This window comes from Perna viridis, chromosome 6 (assembly GCF_037379345.1).
Source record: "Perna viridis isolate PV_CMFRI_1.1 ecotype Kerala chromosome 6, ASM3737934v1, whole genome shotgun sequence".
Taxonomy (NCBI): domain Eukaryota; kingdom Metazoa; phylum Mollusca; class Bivalvia; order Mytilida; family Mytilidae; genus Perna; species Perna viridis.
The window spans coordinates 50,196,322-50,218,907 of NC_142450.1; the positions used below are offsets into that span (position 1 = coordinate 50,196,322).

Here is a 22,586-nt window from a genome sequence, read left to right on the forward strand (position 1 = left end):
TTAATGATTACAGGAGTCGCAGTTCATTCTCCGTTGAAATTTTTAATATTTAGTACATTTATAAAATATTTTATTTCTTTTCAGTATAGATTTGAAATTTTCACGCCCACACGATTTCTAAACATACGTCATTTTGAGAAATTGTGAAAGATCGTGTATCGCAGACATTCGCATGATTTTGATATTGACAAATTAAACATATTGAGCAATAATATCAGGAACGTTTAAAAAGGTGATTCCCAATCGCAAAATCTGCAGACGTATGTCATATTCTGAGATATTAAACTAAATTAAATGTGTCACAGCCACACATATGATGCTTATATTGACAATTGTAACATTTTAAACAATGATATACGACCATTTAGGGAATCGCCCTCATTCCTTTTGCAAAAATATTTCATTTTAAGAATTTGGTCTGAAAAATATGTTGCCACAGATGAAAGGAAAGTTGACAAATCTGAATGAAAAGTCATCACGTTTGTAGTAAAGTTTGGTCAATAGTTTTTACCATCGATTTATAAGTGTAGGTAAAGATATGAGGCTGACTTCACAGTGTCTGTAGTATCCTTTATCTCAAGTTCTTTTGGGTAGATGCGATGTATCAAATCTAAGATAGGAAAAGCAATCATTTCATTTTTGGAATTTGCAGGGTTCCGTTAGTTGCGTCTGAATTTTTTTGCGTAACATGATATGTGTATAATATTCCCACCATTCCCGGAGAACTGTCATATTTCCGGTATCGGTACAAATTAATCTGACCCGCCTTCACAGAAAAGAATGTTACTAGAGATGCCCATAATGGTTAAAAATTGTAAAGTATGGCAAAATGCTATAAATATGTCGACCATTTTGAAAGCAAGGAGAAAAGGGGGATGTGACTGGGATTTTGGAAAAAAAACATTTTTACTCAATCGTTGAAAAAAAATTCCCCTATCATTTAACAAAGCAGATTTTTAAATAAAAATATTGATTTCGCTTGATGCTGAAATATAAATACAAATTTTGCGCCCGCGAAACAAATAAAATTAATTTCATTTGCTTCTTTTACGGGTATTGCACAGACGGAACGCGTATGGTAAAGATCACGGTGTTGGCCGATATAGGTATTGCCTATTGCAAATTATTATCCTATCACAATACATGCATGCCTGTGTTATGCTTAGTATTAATATTGTCGATTTTTGTCTACTGAAGTAAAGCATGTTTATATAATTAAGTTGATGACTGGGATATATTTCCAACCAGCACTATTTATAAATGTGTTACACATAGTTTACCAATTGTCGAAAGGACATTGAATGACCAAAAGCCGTTGATTGGTCAAAAGTAATCAGTGGGCGTGGGAAGATGCGACCAGTTTTCTTCAAAATACGCTTCCGATCAGTTTTAAACCGAAAAATAAGACTTGTTTGTCGAATAAAAAGTTAATATATATCATATGAACCACAATATACCGTTCACGCGAAGCTCGTACGATGGCATTCGAATATATCCTCTCAAAAACCCAGTCCTTACGTTCCGCTATTCTGACGTCACAAAAGTCAGTGTAGAATAATTTCCATTAACAAAACAAAATCCCTTAAAGTACCTCAACACCTTGGCGTACTTCGACAGGTTTTGTGTTTTAAGAATAAATATTGAAGTCGTCACTGTTTAGAGGAAAAATAGCGTCAAAACATCTGATGGTGTCTAAGGGATCTTTATTTATTCTTAACATAAATTGTGATTCGTAACAATACTGAAAGAGGTCCGTAATAAGCGGTGCACAACTGGTCCCCATGGAAATTCTGTTAATTTGACGATAAACGGTATTGCCAAACCTAACGAAAATATTGTCTAAATATTGTCTGATTTCGAGGGCTGAAATGAAGGTTTTATATTTCCTTACTTAAAATGATATGAAAACAAACCTTTTTCAAAACTTTTAACTTCCATACTCACAGCTGTTAAAGAGGGTCTCCAGTTCTACCACAACACTTGTTACTCCCGTAGTGGTATTAATTCAATGTTGATCCTGAAAAAATATCGAAAGATCTTCAAGAGACCATCAATACAAGCCCCGTGCAGGTCCGGGTGTTAAAAGAATAGGCCTGCAGCAGCGCTAAGCTTGTCGTAAAAGGCGACTAAATAGTGCTCAGAAACCTAGCCGGGGGCTAGGCGCTCTGCCCACAGAGCAACTTGGATGTGTGCCCCAGGTGGTGGAATGGGGTACCCCTGGCATGTTACATGCTGGGGTTGTCAGGCTATAATACAGAAAACCTGACCACAAACCATAGTGGTGCACCGTGTTGGGAAAGATGCCACGTTCCTCGCACGTTAAAGAACCCTGCTGTGGTATTCGATAGGAGTAGAAACCTTTGCGCTCCGCCACGGGAGGCTAAATTGCCCTACCTTACCCATCCCCCTTGTTCTAGTGGCAATCAAAATTTGTCGACCCTATTATCCTTGTGACCCATCCTTTTTTTTTCTTCATTTCATGTTCATTTTATCATCCATTTCATGTTCATTGTCTGAATACAGCTGAAATATTGCTGCTCGGACGTTAAACCCCAACAAACAAACAAACAAACCATCAATACAAGATTATTCCCCGAATAAAAAATCATCTTCCAAATATACAGAATAAGATGTTTTCAAAATGGTGGACGCGTTTTTCAACAGACGGTCGGCATTCCAATGGGAACTAATTGTGCTTCTCTACTTGCTGACGTATTCCCTCACTCCTATGAGGCTGACTGATCTGATTCAAAAGAAAGAATATAGTTTAGCTAAGTTCTTATATCTCAGTGTCCGTTATAGATATATATACATATTGTCATTAAACAATCCTAGTTTTGGGAATTAGATACATTGTATCTACCCCAAAGGACTTGAAATAAAGGATACTACAGACACTGTGTAGTCAACCTCATATCTTGTCCTACACTTAAATATTGATGGTAAAGAAAAATATTGACCAAACTTCACGACATACGTGATGTCTTTTCATTCAGAGTTGTCAACTTTCTTTTCTTCTGTGGCAATATCCCTTAAGCACCTGTGTATAGAGTGTTCATATCACAACTCATACGTTATGCAAGAGCTTGCCGAAAACACGCAGACTTCTTGTATCGCGCTAGAATTCTAACAAATAGGCTTCTGAGCAGGGTTATGTTGCTACAAAAGTGTTATGGTCGTCGTCATGTACCCGTGGCTCGTTACGGTGTATCCAACTGCGCCATGAAAACTTATTTGTTCAACGTGTCATAGTTTTCCTTTCCTCTTTCGTCTACCCTGGACTCGACTTTTTGTGAACAACTCGGCGGTGGTTTCTTGAAAAGCAGATGACGCTTACCCTACCGGTGCACCTGGTCTAAGTTGTTCGTTGTACGATTTTAGTTTCTTTAGGTTCTTTGTTGTGTATGTCTGTTTTCCATGTATAGTCACTGGAGTAGGCTTCTGGAACGGGGTTATGTTGCTACAAGATTGATGTCATCATTACAGAAGGTTTTTTTTGTTTTAATTAAGTAATAGTTTAACTAAGAGATAGCGACGAGATTTTGTTTGTTAACAATTTTACTTTCTGAAAATTTTGAATGTAGATGAATTTGTAATTTCTTTTTGTAGAATTTCAATATAAAATTTACATCAAATAACAACAATATTATTTGCGGTTTATTAGTAGATTCAACAACACATTTTATCCATTTTATACAATACAAATGGAATGAGTCCTGGATGATGTTAAGATATTTATTCCAATGGATTATGGTCGGAAGACTATAATAAAGTCCTTTTACAAGGAATGTTTTTACCTCTCGGTCACTAACGACATCAAGATTACCTTTTATAACATAGTAACTGTGACCATAAATATATTCAGAAGTACTGCAATTTTAGGTCGTTGGTGTGTTGTCCTTAATGTTCATATTTTTGCATAATTCACTATAATTAAAGACATATTTAGGATTGGCTTCATGTAAATATAGCAATAAGAAGGGATTTCAGTATTATCGAATGAGCAAGAATAGTTTCCTTAATTGTATAATCATTGAAAATATCAGCAATGTCGAAAAAATCTAAAACCTTTATAAACGTAATTAATTTTTAGAAAATGCTTTTGGTGATTTTTCTGGACGATCAATTCTCTGGAAAAAGTTAGGAATAAAAGTCGGCAATTATAATATAAACAGTTTCATAATTTGGACTACTGAACGTAATGCTATTACATTTCTCTAGAATAGTGTGTAATCTATTGACTGGCATGGATCATACTTTGCTTAAGAGTTGATGACGGCCGTTGTTCTAGAGATTGTAATCATCTTTGACATGAACCTTTTGTAAACATACTGCATTTGTTTTATTGTTACGTTTTTGTGTAAGTACAAATGACAGAGTGCCGTAATAAGATACTATACAGTGTAATAATTTGAATTCCGATTTAAGAATGCACTAGCAAACATCACGGACATGTGGTTTGGTTAATTTTACACGTTTGCAGCAAAGTTTTTTTTTTAATTTTTCATAAATACCATATTACATAAAATTTCTTTTCTGATATTTTTAATTGAATTTAATACATATGTAAAAAAAATACTGAAACATTAAATTTCCTCATCCTCCCCATTCCAAATATCCATTCCAATGTACCATTTCAATACTAATACACTATCCTCATCCTCCATTCCCATTCTCATTCCTCCACTCACCATTCCCAATATACCATAAAATAGGAAGTTTTCCCCATACAAGTACTGTATACTTTACAATTGCTACTAAAATATAAAGATATATTTAACTGTCTAATGTAAACATGCTTGGACACTGACATGAGAGTAGACGAATGCAAAAATGAACTTTACATGGTATTTTCAAAAAATATTTCGGTTTTAATATAGATTTTTAACATTCATAACATTTTAAAATAGATTGTTTGTTTGTTTGTTTGTTGGGATTTAACGTCCGAGCAGCAATATTTCAGCTATATTCAGACGATGAACATGAAACGGATGATAGAATGAACATGAAATGATGATGACATGAAAAAGGAATGGGACACAAGGACAATTGGGTCGACAAATTTTGATTGCCACTGGAAATAGGGAGAGGTGGGTAGGGTCGGGCGATTTAGCCTCCTGTGGCGGAGCCCTATGGTTCCTACTCCGGAAGAATACCGCAGTAGGGTTCTTTAACGTGCGAGGAACGTGGCATCTTTCCCAACACGGTGCACCACTATGGTTTGCGGTAAGGTTTTCCGTATTATAGCCTGACAACCCCAGCATGTAACACGCCAGGGGTACCCCATTCCACCACCTAGGGCACACATCCCAGTAACTCTGTTGGCAGAGCGCCCTAGCTCCCTGCTAGGGTTCTGAGCACTTTTTAGTCGCCATTTACGACAAGCTTAGCGCTGCTGCAGGCCTACTCTTTTAACACCCGGACGTGCACGGGGCTTTTAAAATAGAATGCATATACTAAATTGATACTATGTCATACTTTTTTACAGTTCAAAGTATATGTGTCAAGTTACCCTTTAAAAAAATGAAAAATTAAGCATTTTTGAGGAGCTTTTTTTTTTGGACAAACATACAACTATACACCTCCTGAAGCGTGTATTATTCCCTATCCAATGCACATTAAGTACACGAAACATGCAGATGAATCACACGAAACACGATATACAGATGATTTCGCAGGGAGTATTAATCTCTGTTACTAGTAAATTTCGGAATTAAACTTGGCAAACGAAACTAATATAATAGAGTGTGGTATACAGTGCATATTCGGTCTGAATTATCGTAATATGTTGATAGCTAACATCGTACAGGTAATTTTACATAAATATGTATTATATTTTATTAAACACGTAGCGATATATAATTTTATAATGCTCATATACATTTGATATAAAATAACGTCCATTTTTGTCATACATGATACATTGCGAAACCATTATTAAACAGTATTAAAATATTGAAAATTTATAAAGTTGAGGAACAATATATTCAATTTCTACGTAATAAAGTATTGTTGACTTATGCGGTACCACCTTATTCCTCTGAATATGAAAGAGAGTAATTTTATATGAAGAATGTTATATATAGATCATATGTTGTATATAGATCATTGGAAACACACTTTTCTCTTTCCAGAATAATAGAAATAGGTAAAATTGCTTCATGTATTTGTATATTCTCTATTTTAAGGTTATGCAACTATTTCAAGAAATGCAATAACATCATACCTGTCTGAAAAGAATTTATTGAATAATTGATATGAAGTGTCCATTTCTATCGTACATCACAATAAGTTGGGATTAAATGTATTAATTTTGTACATAATTTTAGATGATGAATATTTTTGAGTGATGCGATTTTATTCCTCTAGAAAAGGAAAGTAATAACTGTATTAAAAAAGTTGTAAATGGATCATGGGTAACACATTTTCCATGTTAAAGTAGAATAAAAATATAAGAATTTCAGAAACCATTTGTAAAATATACTAAAATTTGTACAGTACAGTACCTGTATGGGATAAACTTCCCATCTAATAGGGTATGGGGCAATGGGGAATAATGCAATGGGAATAGGGTAAATGAATACGGCAATGGGAATGGGGCGAGATAATAATTTTGATAGGTCAATAAAACAAATTGTTCTGCCTTTTTCCGCTAGCAACGTACCTATCATAATTCCATGACAGCAATCCAAAAACATTTTAAACAAGCTTGTTTTAGAGTAAATTTTAATTATTACAGGTGTCGCAGTTAGTTCATTATTCATTGAATTTTTTTTCTGAAATATTAACCGGAAGTACATTTGTACAGTATTTAATTTCTGGTCGTTATAGATTGAAAATGTTTGCGTTCACACGATTTCTGAACGTAAATCATTTTTGAAAATTTATACTGAAATGACTTTGCGTCGGAGACACTCGTATGATTTTAATATTGACAAATTAAACACATTCAGTAATAATAACAAGGCCATTTTACATCCCCTTTCAATTGGCAGAAATATATCATTCGTTGCTACCTCGAAAAGGATAATATTGCCATTTTTATATTTTAAACGAGAATGTAAGACCAATTTTGAAATTAAAACTGTTCGCATCCTTACAATCTGCAGAAATATGTCATTTTTGAGTAATTTAACTAAAATCAATATGTCCGAGCAAAACACATGATGTTTATTTTGACAAATTTAACGTTTTAAACAATAATATAAGACCATAATGGTAATGCAATCATTCAATTTGCAAAACAATATCTCATTTTCGAGAAATTGGTCTGAAATATATGTATCACCGCCATCAACATAATAAAGATATAGACAATTTTAGACTAATAGGTAAAGTAAAAGTGTTCACACAAATACACTTTGCAAAAATATGCCATTTTGAAGATTTTTGACTGAAATATGAGTGTTGCAACCACCAACCGGATACAAATATTGCAATTTTTCATATTTTTTAACAGTAATTTGGGACCATATGAAACAATATGTCATTTTGAGACATTTGATTGAAATAAATGTAACACAGCCACACATATAATGATTATTTTGACAATTTTAACATTTTAAATAATAATCTAAGACCATTAAGGATATTTCAAGGGTATGCAATCATTCAATTTGCAAAAAAATATTTTATTTTCAAGAATTTGGTTTGAAATGTATGTATCACACTATACAGCTATCAACACAATAACGATATAGACAATTTTAACATTTTGTACAATAATTTTAGACTAATAGGTAAAGTAAAATATTGTTCACACAAACACTTTTTGCAAAAATACGTCATTTTGAAGATTTATGACTAAAATATGAGTGTTGCAACCACCAACTGGATACAAATATTCCCATTTTTAATATTTTTTAACAATTATTGGGACCTTTATTGAAATTAAAATTGTTTGCACCTTCTGAAGAAATATGTCATTTTTGAGAAATTTGATTGAAATAAATGTAACACAACCACACATATGATGATCATTTTAACAATTTTAACATTTTAAAACAATTATTTAGGACCAATTATATGGGTAATTTTAAATGTTCGCACTCATTTAATTTGCAAAAAAAATATCTCATATTCAAGAATTTGGTTTGATGTTTGTTTGTTGGGGTTTAACGTCCGAGCAGCAATATTTCAGCTATATTCAGACAATGAACATGAAATGAAAAAAAAGGATGGGTCACAAGGACAACAGGGTCGACAAATTTTGATTGCCACTGGAAAAAGGGGGGATGGGCAGGGTCGGGCAATCCAGCCTCCCGTGGCGGAGCGCAAAGGTTCCTACTCCTATCGAATACCACAGCAGGGTTCTTTAACGTGCGAGGAACGTGGCATCTTTCCCAACACGGTGCACCACTATGGTTTGCGGTCAGGTTTTCCGTATTATAGCCTGACAACCCCGGCATGTAACACGCCAGGGGTACCCCATTCCACCACCTGGGGTACACATTCCAGTTGCTCTGTGGGCAGAGCGCCTAGCCCACGGCTAGGTTTCTGAGCACTATTTAGTCGCCTTATACGATAAGCTTAGCGCTGCTGCAGGCCTATTCTTTTAACACCCGGACCTGCACGGGGGTTTGAAATATATGTATAACAACAATCAACAAAAATCTTATCTGGACTATTTTAACATTTTTAAGAATAATTTTAGAAATCACATTCATTCACGATTTATATATATATTTATAGTTTTAAAAATATTTTGCATGATTAATTTTTTCATGCAGCTCGGAGTGACGATAATACATATAAACAATGCAAATATCGCGTGATTTCGTTATTTCCCGAACTCGCCGGCGAGATTCTAAAGCCAATATTGATAGCACAAAACTTTCTACATCATAATGCATTATATGTGTTTGATAAAACATGTACTTTTTTCTTATCGGAATGGGAAAAGGCATTGGACAACGGGAAATAAGTCGATGCGATGGGGGATAGAGCAATGGGGAATAGGGCTAAAGGGAATTGGGTGTGGGGCAATCAGGGATGGGGCAATGGGGGATGAGGCTATGGGGAATGGGGAATGAAGGATGGGGCAAAGGGGAATGGGGCAATGGGGTAGGGGGCAAGTGGAAAGTTTATCCGATACGGGGACTGTAGTTATTTAGCTTTTTAACTGATGTGATACCAATGTATTTGTCTAAAGAAGAAAGTATTTATTTTGATATGAAAAGTGTCGATTACACATGGTACATGGTAAACGCGTGTTCATTGCTTTGGGAGTATGAAAATATTAAAATTCAATAAAGTTGGTGTAAAACATACTAAATTTCTAGGTAATAAAGTATTTTTGACTGATGCAACCCATCTTATTCCTCTGAATATGAAAAAAAAAAAATATATGAAAAATGTCCATACTTGTTTCATATGGATCACGGGGAACACATTTTCCATGTTCAAGGAGAATAAAAATGTAAGAATTTCATAACGCATCGGTAAAACATACTCAATTTTGAAGCTATTTGGCCATTTGTCTAAAAGGAAAGTATTGAATTTTGACATGAAAAGTGTCCATGTTTATTATACAATTTCAAATAGATATTGAAATATCAAGTTTTATATGACAAGCAAATAGTGTATAGTTCGTTTCAAAGCGCCATATACATTTTTTGCAGGATTCCATTACATTTACAAAGTAAAAATGTCAGAAACCAATTTTGTTCCATTTACCTGACAACATATTTTAATTTCAATGTTTAAGGAACACTGATTTTTGCATTGGAAACTACAGATGTTTTATGGTCGTCATCATGAAAGAGTAATCAAGGGAACCAAGGTTATAGCGGTAATAAAAGAATGTAATCCAGGGACAAAGACCAGACATTGAAAACAGACATACACAACAAAGAACATAAAGTAACTAAAATTATAGATACAAAGTAACAAAAGCAAATGAGCAACTCGGACTCCACTGAGAACTGGGTGCATGGACCAGGTGCACCAGTAGGGTAAGCGTCCTCTGCTTTCTAAAAATACCCGTCGAATTGCTCATAAAAAGTCAAGTCCGGGGTAGACAAAAGAGGAAACTATGACCCGTTGAATAAATCAGTTTTCATGGTGCTGATGGATACACCATAACGATCCACGAGTTCATGATGACGACCATAAAAGCTCTGTAGTGATGACTTCAATCTTGTAGCAACATAACCCTGTTCCTGAAGCCTATTTGTTAGAGTTCTTTCGCGATACAAAAAGTCTGCGTAGTTTCGGCGAGCTCTGGCATAACGTATGAGTTGTGATATGAATACTCAATACGCTGGAGCCGAAGGGATGTTGCCACAGATGAAAGGAAAGTTGACAATTCTGAATATAAAGTCATCACGTTTGTCGTAAAGTTTGGTCAATAGTTTCCTTTACCATCGATTTCTAAGTATAGGTCAGGATATGAGGCTGACTTCACAGTGTCTGCAGTATCTTTTATCTCAAGTTCTTTTGGGTAGATGCGATGTATCAGATCCCCGAAATTAGGATTGTTTAAAGATAATACGTGAAGTCATGGATCGTTACAATGTATACCATATTACCAATATTAACCATGAAATCTGATTTGTTTAACGTGTCATAGTTTTCCTTTCTTCTTTCGTCTTGGACTTGACTTTTTATGAGCAAATCGATGGGTGTTTCAAGAAAAGCAGAGGACACTTACCCTACCGGTGCACGTGGTCCATGTTCCCATTTTTAGTGGGGTCCGAGTTATTTGATAAAGGCACCTGTTTCCGAAATTGATGACTAATTTCTGTCTATAGCACCAAATGCATGGGACCGTTTACTCCTGTTATTGAAATTTACATCCATTTGGCAAGTGTTTTCTACTGAACTAATGCATGAATTCTCATATAACGGGAATCTCTCCCTTTCCATGATGGCCATCGTGGTACTGGTTTATAATTTTGTCTCACAAATCCATTAGTTGATCAGATGGTAGTCCAAACTGTACAATTTAACTTGAATGAGAAGGCGGGATAAAACAAGCTAGTACTGTTAGACAACGAATAAGGTTTGCCTTTTTTTCTATCGCCTTCCGTAGTATTAAGGAAAAACGCCAAAACCACATTAGAATTGAAATGAAAATGAAGGAGAAAAAGTGATAAACTATAATACGCCCCGGCCAAAAGGAACTGCGTATAATATACTGATATAGGCTTCAAAACTTTTTATCGTATTTAAAAGTAAATCATGGGAAGATTTGTTATTTCAGGTTAGGGCTGTACATAGAATTAAAGGTCGTGGCAAGGTAGTTTCGAGTATAGTAAATAGTAAAGTAGATATATATTGTATTATACCTTTTAGAAAAATACATGATAAACACTATTTTGGAGGTGGTGCACCTGGATACAGATATGTAGTTCTTGGTGGAGATTCCTCATGCTTTGTGGGAGGTGGTTCCAAATCGTCTTCCAGATGTGCAGGGGAGGATGTTTGCAGGGTGTTGGAGTTTTTGGTTGACAGCGTGTTTGTCCAGTGTGGTGGACGTGTTTTTCAACAAACAGTCGGCATTCCAATGGGAACAAATTGTGCTCCTTTACTTGCTGACGTATTCCTTCACTCTTATGAGGCTGACTTTATAGCTGACCTGATCAGGGAGAACGAATATCGTTTGGCTAGATCCTTCAATCTCAGTTTCCGCTAGATAGATGACGTATTATCTTTAATCAATCCTAATTTTGGGGATTTGACACATCGCATCTACCCAAGAGAACTTGAGATAAATGATACTACAGACACTGTGAAGTCGGCCTCATATCTTGACCTACACTTAGAAATCGATGATAAGGGAAAACTATTGACCAAACTTTGCGACAATCGTGATGACTTTTCATTCAGAGTTGTCGGCTCTCCTTTCGTCTGTGGCGGCATTCCTTCGGCTTCTGCGTGTGGAGTGTTCGTATCACAACTCATGCGTTGTGCCAGAGCTTTCCGGGGCTGCGCAGACTTTTTGTGTCGCGCTGGAACTCTGACAGGTCGGCTTCTGGAGCGGGGTTGTGTTGCTGCAGGAATGAAGTCGTGACTTCAGAGGTTTTGTGGTCGTCGTCGTGGGCTCGTTGATCGTTGTGGTGTATCCGTCAGCGCCATGAGAACTTTATTCAACGGGTCATAGTTTTCCTTTCCTCGTTTGTCTACCCCGGACGACTTTTTATGAGCAACTCGGCGGGTGTTTCTAGAAAAGCAGAGGACGCTTACCCTACCGGTGCACCTGGTCTATGCTCCCAGTTTTTAGTGGAGTCCGAGTTGCTCATTTACTTTTGTTACTTTCTATGTATGATTTTAGTTACTTTATGTTCTTTGTTGTGTATGTCTGTTTTCCGTGTCTGGTCTTTGTCCCTGGGTTGCGTTCTTTTGGTTGCCGCTGTGGCTTTTGTTCCCTTGATTACTCTTGACGGTTATATGGTCCTTCCTGGGGTGGATCTAGTTTTTAAGGATAGATATTAATAGAAGTAATAGAAGCAAATTCAGAGCAAAGCAAGGTGAAATACTTTTTTAGATCGAATTTGTGTAATATCAAGATTTAATGCAAAAAATGTCCCCAAACTTTAGGGGGAGCCTTCTTGAATCGCGCCTGGTTTATAAGTCGTCTGTATCGAAATTTATAGTCCTGATCACTTCATTGTATACTAAATATTATACGGAAATTATACTTTATAAGGTATGCTAAGTTTATGTATCTTATAAAGTCAGGCCTGATTAAGTTCTCACAAGTTTTATCAATGTTGAGATGCCCCTGTAGAAAAAAAGTCCCTAATAGAAATCTAAGAATGACTTTACCTACTAATAACAGTCTCTAAAAAGTTTATAGTGATGCTTACATAGCAAAGGGTGGTGATGCATATATTTACAGACGAGATCAGTTCTGTCGGCTATAGGACAGTTTTAAAAGTATCATAGAACACTTCTGGAGCCAGCTTGTCTGGCAGGTCTGCTAGCAGAACCGGCTATACTAAGACAGTTCTGCTACTAGATCGGACTATTCTGACAGTTCTAGCAGATGCGTTTCTACGAGAACAGTAGTAGAGCCAGCTGTTCGAGAACAGTTATGCTAGTAGAGCCGGCTCTGCTAGAACAGTCAGTAGAGCTGGATTTGGTAATGTGTGATAGCTGTTCTAAATCTGTCATAGAACTCTTCTTCTGACAGTTCTAGTTAATGTTTGTGAGCGGTTAGAACTGATCTCATCTGTATACACTTTGTGGTTTGGAAAGTATCAAGAAATGTAAATAAAAATGGAACATTTTTTAACTTTTATATGTACCGGTAGACAGCACATAAACAATTCATGTATAAAAAAAACCCCAAAACATTGATTAATTGATAATTCCGTATTGTGTAGAAAATAAAACTATTATTACTGAGAAAAGTATAACAAGCAGAATGGTAGGTTAACAATAACCTGCTGCATTAGTACAACATGTAAATAGTGTACCAGACTGCACATAGTTGATTTCATGTTTCACGAAGTGAATGTGAACAATGCTACATAATTCTCGGAAATTCTGAAGTCACACAATTATTTATTATATCAATTTTTGCGTATCCTAAGTATTGGCAAAAATCGACACGTTCAAAAATACAGAAAATCTTTATTCAAAATATTGTATTTACATAGGCAGACAATGGTTGCATGATACAAATCATACTCCTGTTATATTAAGTAGTTTGTTATCTAATCCAGTACATTTCAATAATCTTTACTACAATTTAGGAAAAATATACGGGCTGATATTTTCTAGATGGTTCATATCTATTCTCCCTTTTAACCTTTTAAACGTGACCATTGTTTACTAATTCATTATTCTGTTTCACATCTGAGCCGACGATCGTCCAAAACATAATACGAAAATAAAGTCAATATATGACATCAACCAGATAAGTGCGTGTATTAATTTCTTTCTTTCACTGACATTGTCAAATTTAATAAATCTAACTAATCAGCGGTCCGTTCTTATACGGGTTAGATATCCAGTTAATGGTGCACAACAAATACTACTTGCCAGTATAAAAAAAAACAAAAAACAAAAACAAACAAAAACAAAAAAACAAAACAAAAAACAAATACACCTATTGACTTTCCTGCATCTTTGTTTTTAGCCAGCGATTATTAAAATTTTCAAATAGTTTCATGTTATGTTTTATGTAATTTAATGTTTTTGTTTGTATGTGTCTGTTTTCTTTGTCTGATATTTGTCTCTGGATTACATACGCTGGTATCTTGGTTTCCTTGATTACTCTTTCGTATGAGTGTTTTGGTCTGAAGCCAGATTCAACATGTATGGTTTGATACGCTTTTGATAATTTGAAAAAAATACAATACGAGGCATGAAAATAGAAGGACAGTTCAAATACATCAAAATCATTGCCGAAACGTATAAACATGAAACAGAAGCCATTTACATACTCTCTGTACACAACAGATGAAAACACATGAAAGACAAAAAAGAATAAATAAGCATTTAGCATGAAACAAAACCCCAACGCACTTGCAGTTTGAACTCCTACAGAAAAATGAATTAACATTAGTTCACTTCAAATTGACCACTAAATTTACATTTCATATGTCCTGTTCATTTAAATGTTAAGATCTAGATATTCAGTAGACAAATGTGTTTCAATTGTCTTTTTTCTTCAAGTTCAAATTGGTATATCAAATCTAAGTCATCCTTCAAATTAGGAAAATTCAGATATAATACAACACTTATAAAATTTTGAAATTGAAGGACTTAACTAGTCGCCTTTTCTGCTATAACAATACTCCCAAACTTGACAAATTACAGTTAACTATGATTGCAACATCATTACCTCAAACATAGAATATTGCATATTACATTTTTTTTCTTTTTGTTTTCTAAAAAGTCTTTTTTTTAAATCTGAATTAGCATTTTTCCTAGTCATTTTGAAAATGATCAGACAGGCTTACTTTAGCTTGTTCTGTGGAACTGTATACAGTAAAACAAAAACACAAAATTGTTGAATTTTCCCACTACTTTCCCAGGTTTGGGGAGGTTTATGCGCTCATAAACATGTTTGACCCTGCCACATACTTAATATGCCTTTCCCAAGCCAGGAACCTGTAGTCGAGAGGTTGTCGTTGTATTTTTTTTTTAAGTTCATGGTTATTCGTTTAACGTTTTTTTCTATAGATTAGGTCGCATTTTGTTTTTTTTTATTAAAATTTCATTGAAGACCGTGTGGTAACCTGCAGAAGTTTTTTTTTATTCGTTACCTGACTATATTTCGTTTTGAATTGGTTTATTACACTATTTTACATGTGTTATTACGTTTTGAAATAACCATGTAATGCCGCACCTTTTACTCTTACTGTGCAATAACTTCAGAGGTGCTTTGTCCTGTTTGTAATGAAGTAAGCTGAGAGTGTAATCAGTGGAACCAAAATTCGAGCAAAAATCGATAGAATGCAATTAAGGGATAAAGGCAAGACAGGGATGACAAACACAACCAACATAGAACATTTAATTACCAATAAGATCCGTACAAAGAAACAAAGTTAAACAACAACCCGGACTCAACTAATTACTGGAGGAATGAACCAGATGTATCAGAAGAGTAAGCGTCTTTTTTCTTTGTTTTCCTGAAACACCAGGCGGGTTAGATGAAAGGGGAAAGGAAAACTAAGACACGGTACAGATGGATTCACCATACCTATCAAAGCGTTCATGACTTCTGTAGTGATGACTTCAAACTTGTAACAACATGACCCTGTTCCAGAAGCTTAAGCTAAAAGTCCAGCGCGGTACAAACAAATTGCGTAGTTACGGCAAGCTTTGTTAAAACGTATGAGTTGAAATTATAATCAAAGTATTCGGACGCAGGCTTGCTCGGTCCTGCTCAGTTGTTGGCCAATTGTATATACATGTACTTCATTGCACATTATCTTTTATGGTAACAGCAAATTTAATTTATTTTGTAATATGTCTTAAATGCTGATGCATATCTAATCTATATTCGTGTTTTAATTTAGGAAATGGCCAATTTGCCAAATCCCCCAGGAAACATAGTTGTGTCAATCGAAGGTTCCTAGTATACAGACATACAGACCGAGCAATTGTTGTTTTTTGTGTTAATAACCAACGTATTTTTTATTTCATTACACATAAAACACTTCGTAAGAAATTAATAGTGGAACTTAAGTAGTCTCAGAATCACACCAAAGTCACAACTTGGAACATTCAACTCTCCTTATCAAATTTTTAACCCAATAGACAATAAAGTTCATCAACAAAACAATACCTGGCGCTCAATGTATGATCCTTTCAGCCAGTTAGCTTATATATAAATATTTTATAAAGTCAGCTGGCCGAGTGTCCTATTGTGGTGGACTTATTACAGGCGGTGTTACCATAGATGACATAGCGGTAAGAGTTCGAGTGCAGCGGAGGTAACGATCAAACTTTCTTTTCGTAAATCCGACAGTTCTAAACAACGTTGGTATTTTTAGTCCCTCATATGGCTACGTTATCTTCCCTTTATCAAACAAGGTCCGATGAAACAGTGCAACGAATAGAGTCGTCAAATTATAAGACGTACAATCTACATATGATATTTATTTGTTGTGATATGTATCGTTGATTTCGTCCTTTACCCTACATAACAACTAGATGAGCTTCCTGTAGTACCATACATCATGTACTAAGTTACAACCTTAGATTTATTTTACGTGGATGAATGATGTGGCCAACAAAAGCTATATTTGCATTTAAATTCGTGGCGGAGTGGTCTAAATAAATACAGAGCGTGAACTTCAGCAAATGATTAAATTAGTGAGTTAATTACTTCGGCTATATTTGATTGAGAACATCATAATTGTTTTTTATTTTTGGCTATGCGAAAAATCTATTCGAATCATCAACAAATAAATGAAATACATAATTGTCTTTACTCACTAAGATTACATAAAAACATTTATATATGAAAATATAGTATCTAAGAAAGTTTTGTTTAATAAACACCTGGACCAAGATGCATAAGAAGACTTATTTATAGAGGAACTTCAACCGTTTAAATTGTTTACTTACCCCGCTAATACAAAAATTAATAAGAGAGTGAGTAGTTTTTATTCAATTTTGATTCCTTTTGAACAATATTTAAGAATAATTATGTACTACTTTTGGATCAGGTTAGCTATAAGGTCAGCCTTATAAGAGTGAAGAAATACGTCAGCAAGTAGAGGAGCACAATTTGTTCCAATTGGAATGCCGACCATTTGTTGAAAAACGCGTCCACCTTACTGGACAAATATGTTGTCGATCCAAAATTCAACCATTTTGAAAACATCTTCGGTATATTTTGGAAGATTGTTTCCTACAAAGTGTGAGGATTCTCTACCAAAGACTACACATTTGTATCTAGGGGTGCAGTCCTTCTTATAGTAACAGCCATTAATAATGTTTTGAGTCTGGATTTAAGCTTCTATGGGGGAAAAAATTAAAGGGTTGAAAGAAATCATAGGTTTTAATTCTATTGTATTCAGATAATAATCATGAATTGAGTGTATCCTTCTGCGCCATAAAAAAACTGATTTGTTTAACGTGTCATAGTTCTCCTTTCCTCTTTCGTCTACCCCGGACTTGACTTTTTGTGAACAAGTCGACGGGTGTTTCTAGAGTAGTAGATGACGCTTACCCTACTGGTGCACCTGGTCAATGCTCCCAGTTTCTAGTGGAGTCCGAGTTTGCCCATTTGCTTTTGTTACTTTGTATGTATGATTTTAGTAAGTTTATGTTCTTTGTTGTGTATGTTTGTTTTCCATGTCTGGTCTTTGTACCTTGATTACATTCTTTTGATTACCGCTATAACCTTGGTTCCCTTGATTACTCTTTAAGAAATGACCTTTGAAAGTGTCAAAAATCAATCCGTGTTTCAACCCTTCTGCGTTTTAGACCCTCCCTGAACATTTACATGTTTCAGACTAATAAGATATATTTTGGTTTTTAGACATATCAAGAGGTATCACAGCGCGAGGTACTATTCTCATTCGGACTATCTACCAAAGACGATGATCGTGATTTACCGTCTATATACTGGATTCCCTAAACTACACAAGAATCCACATAAACAGCGTTACATAGCTGGATTGGCAAAATGTACCATCAAACCTTTTTCAAAACTTTCAACTTCTATACTCACAACTGTCAAAAACGGTCTCCGGTTCTTACTCCTGTAGTGTTATTAATTCAATATGGATCATGAAATATTCGAAAGATCTTTTGGAGACCCTCAATTTAAGATTATTATCAAAAGATAAAAACATTAAAACCTATGATTTTTCAACACTGTATACTTTAATTCCCCATACTCAGTTCAAATCCCGACTCAAAAACATTATACATCGTTGTTTCTTCAAAAAAAAAAAAAAATACAAATATTATTTCTTGGTAGTGATTCCTCATACTTTGCAAAAAATAATTCCAAATCATCTGCCAAAAATACAGAAGACGATGTTTTCAAAATGCTGGAATTTTGATCGACAACATTTTTTCCAGTGTAGTATACGCGTTTTTCAACAAACGGTCGGCATTTCAATGGGAACAAAATATGCTCCTCTACTTGCTGACTTATTCCTTCACTCTTATGAGGCTGATATTACAGCTGCTCTGATGGACAGAACATCGTTTAACTAAATCATTAGATCACAGTTTTCACTAGATAGATGACGCATTATCGTTAAATAATCCTAGTTTCGGGGATTTGATACACCACCCCTCTACCCAAAAGAACTTGAGATAAAGGATACTACAGACACTGTGAAGTCAGCCTCATATCTTGAACTACACTTAAAGACCAATGGTAAAGGAAAACTATTGACCAAACTTTACAAAAAACGTGATGACCTTTCATTCAAAATTGTCAACTTTCCTTTCATCTGTGGCAACATCTCTTCAGCGCCTGAGTATGAGGTTTTCATATCACAACTCATATGTTTTGCCGGAGCTTGCCAAAAACTATGCAGACTGTTTGTATCGCGCTAGACTTCTTACCATTAGGCTTCTTGAACAGAGTTATATTGCTACAAGATTGAAGTCATCACTACAGACGTTTTATGATCGTATTCATGAACTGATGGATTGTTATGGTGTATCCATCTGCACCATGGAAACTGGACAACTCGACATAGAAAAGCAGAGGACGCTTACCCTACATGTGCACCTTGTTCATGCTCCAGTTTTCAGTGAAGACCAAGCTGCTCGTTTACTTTTGTTACTGTTACTTTTTATGTATTATTTTATTTACTTGATGATCTTTGTTGCTTTGTCTGTTTTCCATGCTTGGTCTTTGTCTCGAGACATTCTTTTGATTCCCGTTAGAATCTTGGTCCCCTTGATTACTCTTTAGACATATTGTAATATATCGAATCCACCTGAAGTACTTTGTGCTTCCAAATATGATATATTTAAAAAAAAAAATGTTATTTTGATAAATTTCAATTCAGAAAAACTGTTCGCAATATCCTGTGTGCAGTAAAAATTGATATTTTTCAGAGTAAAAACACATGTTTTGGATTTTTTGACATACAAAAAGTTGAACTTAAAAATTACATTTTGTCCAAATATGACATGTTTGTACATATGTTTTTGTTTTGTTAACTGTCAAAAGAGAATAACAGTTTGCAATATTCAGTGCACAGTGAAAAATGAAATTTTTCAGGAAAAACAATAAACCCATATAATTTGGATTTTTATACATATTAAGAATTGTCTCGTCTACCTGAAGTACAAATATAGTATATTTTCACACACATTTGGAGACATTTTGTTGCTTTGACAATTTTAAATAATAATAAAAAATCTGCGCGCAATATCTTGTGTGCAGTGAAAATTTCATATTAAAAACACACATTTTGAATTTTTAGACAGGTTGAGTGTTATGGCATCTAATTTAAGTACTACATTTACCAAATATAATATGTTTCTATAACAATTTTGAGAAATTTTTGTTATTTTGATAACTTTGCATTGAGAAAAACTTTGTGAGGTACCCTGTGGTTAGAGAAAAAATGACATTTTCCGACTTGAACATATATTTTGGATCTTCAGACTTATTAAGAGTAATCACATCTAGCCGATGAGCTATTCTTTTAATGACAATTCTTACCTGAATCACAAATCATGTTTTGTTCAGCCAGTGAGCTAAGAACTATTGTTTGCAATGGAACATGAATAATACAAATTAGCATTTTTAAGGCTAAAACATGCACTATTCATTGTTTTGATTCAGAAGAAAAATGACCATATTTATTAATGGCATGTCTATTTATGATTGAACTTCGGGCATTCTATTTAATATGGAATTCAACTATTTTTAATAGTTTTTAGAGTTAAAACTCTGATTTTATTCACTTGCCATGGATGGGCGGACAAAGTAATATTAAAAGAAGATATTTAACATGAAATTGGATGCATTACTATCTAAATAAATTCGCTTTCAACAAAAGTATGATTTTTTCCAAGGTTCATTTGCAAACAAAATATTGCATTATGTGAATTTAACCTTGTCGGAAAAAAAAGGTGATATCTTCTCTTCTGTTCATTTAGTGCAGGGCTTGCTCGGAAACATCTTCGTACTTTTGTACAGGGTGTATGTACAGATATGAAAGTGATTGCAATCTGTATACGATGTGCTAGATAAAATTGATAAAAACAGGTGCGACGTCTACTTCGTCTGTATAAGCCCTGACTTTAAGCATTCAAGGGCTTTAGTACGTGGGCTTAGATAACCCCCATGCAACCCCCACTCATCAACCAAAATATGATTTTCAGCTACCCTTATACCTCCCATTTACGAATCTTTTTATCGCCAACAAATACCTCGTTGAGGCAGAAATTCATTTTTTACGTTTTTTTTTATCCTTTGAGCTTCTACTTTATGCAAAACAAAGTAAATTGATATACTGAATTCTGAAAATTCCCCTTTTTACGATTTAATAGTAACTATAATCCCAAAAGGAAACTCTAAGCCTATAAATTGATCAGATATGTTGAGTACACCATTACCTTAATTATGAATACCCGAATGTTACAGTAATGGTGTGCTTTGAATGAGAAATCTGTTTGATACTAAGGCAAGTTTTACAGGTGTGAGGGTAATATTTTTAGCATTTTTTTTAAATTCTTTGTTGAAAATTAGTTTTTCTGGTTTATTTTGTAGAAAATAAGATCATTTACCGAATTATATCAAATTTGAGACGTTTTAGTTGAGCAATGACTTATTATGAGAATAGTCGAAATTATGCATTTTTTTGTACTTTTGATAAATTCTGACCACAAGTTTTCAAAAGAACCTCAGCTCAGAAGTATTAATTGTGATAATACTAAACAGAAAATACCAAATAAGCCATATTTTACTGAAACATAAATCCTATAGTGTTTTTGAGTGAAATATATGTCTATGAAGCGATTTTGGTGGGGGTATGGGTACATTTGTTCCATTTAACTCTAAGATAAACCGCAACTTTCTTTATACTTTCGTAAAGCTGACACATATGGCTACATGATGTTACAAATACAAAAATGCTTCAGTTTTTTTTTTGGCGACAAAAGTATTCGTAAATGGAAGGTTAAAACCATAATTTGGTTGATAAATGTGTCTATCGGGGAGTAGGTGTACGGTGGACCGTCCCAACATATAGACTACTTGTGCCATGGGCATGTATTTAGGCAGCTGAATACATAGTCTAACGCTGTATGGAAATAATGGACATCTGTATATTTCAGTCTTGCAGAAATGTACGATTAATTGGATAGTGTTCCCTCTAGTGTTCAGGCTTGCTGGGTAAAATTTATTGTGCTGCAGGGATGTCCACCAAGATGTACACTATGCAGTACATAAGCACGAATTTGGTGTTGGTTCTTCGTTGCTGCAGAGTTTGCCATTCAATGTCTTCAATCATTTTGGTGGCACTATTAGTTGTTCTGTAGTCTCCATTGGATTTGACTTGATTATGAATCTGATTAGTGTTCGGTAATTTGTTGGCACCCTTATTGAAGACCCTCGCTTTGCTCCTTTGCACTTATTCTTTTCCCTGGATTACATTCATTTAATTACCGCTATAGCCTTGGTTCCCTTGATTACTCTTCCAGGTGGTTGGTACAAATCCTATACTGGGTTGGCATGTTCAAAGAGTAATCAAGGAACCAAGGTTATAGCGGTAATCAAAGAGTAATCAAGGGAACCAAAGTTATAGCGGTAATTAAAAGAATGTAATCTAGGGACAAAGACTATACATGGAAAACAGACATACACAACAAAGAACATAAAGGAACTAAAATCATACATACAAAAATAACAAAAGCAAGTGAGCAACTCGGATTCTATTAAAAACTGGGAGCATGGACCAGGTGCACTGGTAGGGTAAGCGTCCTCTGCTGTTCTAGAAACACCCGCCGAGTTGCTCATAAAAAGTCAATGTCCGGGGTAGACAAACGAGGAACGGAAAACTATGACTCGTTGAATAAATCAGTTTTCATGGAGGAGATGGATACACCATAACGATCCACGAGTTCATGATGACGACCATAAAACTTCTGTAGTGATGACTTCAATCTTGTAGCAACATAACCCTGTTCCAGAACCCTAA

General features: G+C 34.9%; 2 long non-coding RNA genes across 2 annotated transcripts in view; one reads left to right on the forward strand and one right to left on the reverse strand.

Moving 5' to 3' along the window:
- Positions 1-22,586, reverse strand: part of LOC148615475 (uncharacterized) — a 91,513-nt gene that overhangs the window by 65,081 nt on the left and 3,846 nt on the right. The gene's annotated exons all lie outside the window — the stretch shown is intronic.
- LOC148615480 (uncharacterized) lies at positions 2,380-13,232 on the forward strand. The gene is made up of 2 exons (XR_015923909.1): positions 2,380-4,360; positions 11,296-13,232. It is a non-coding gene; the product is annotated as an uncharacterized LOC148615480 (long non-coding RNA).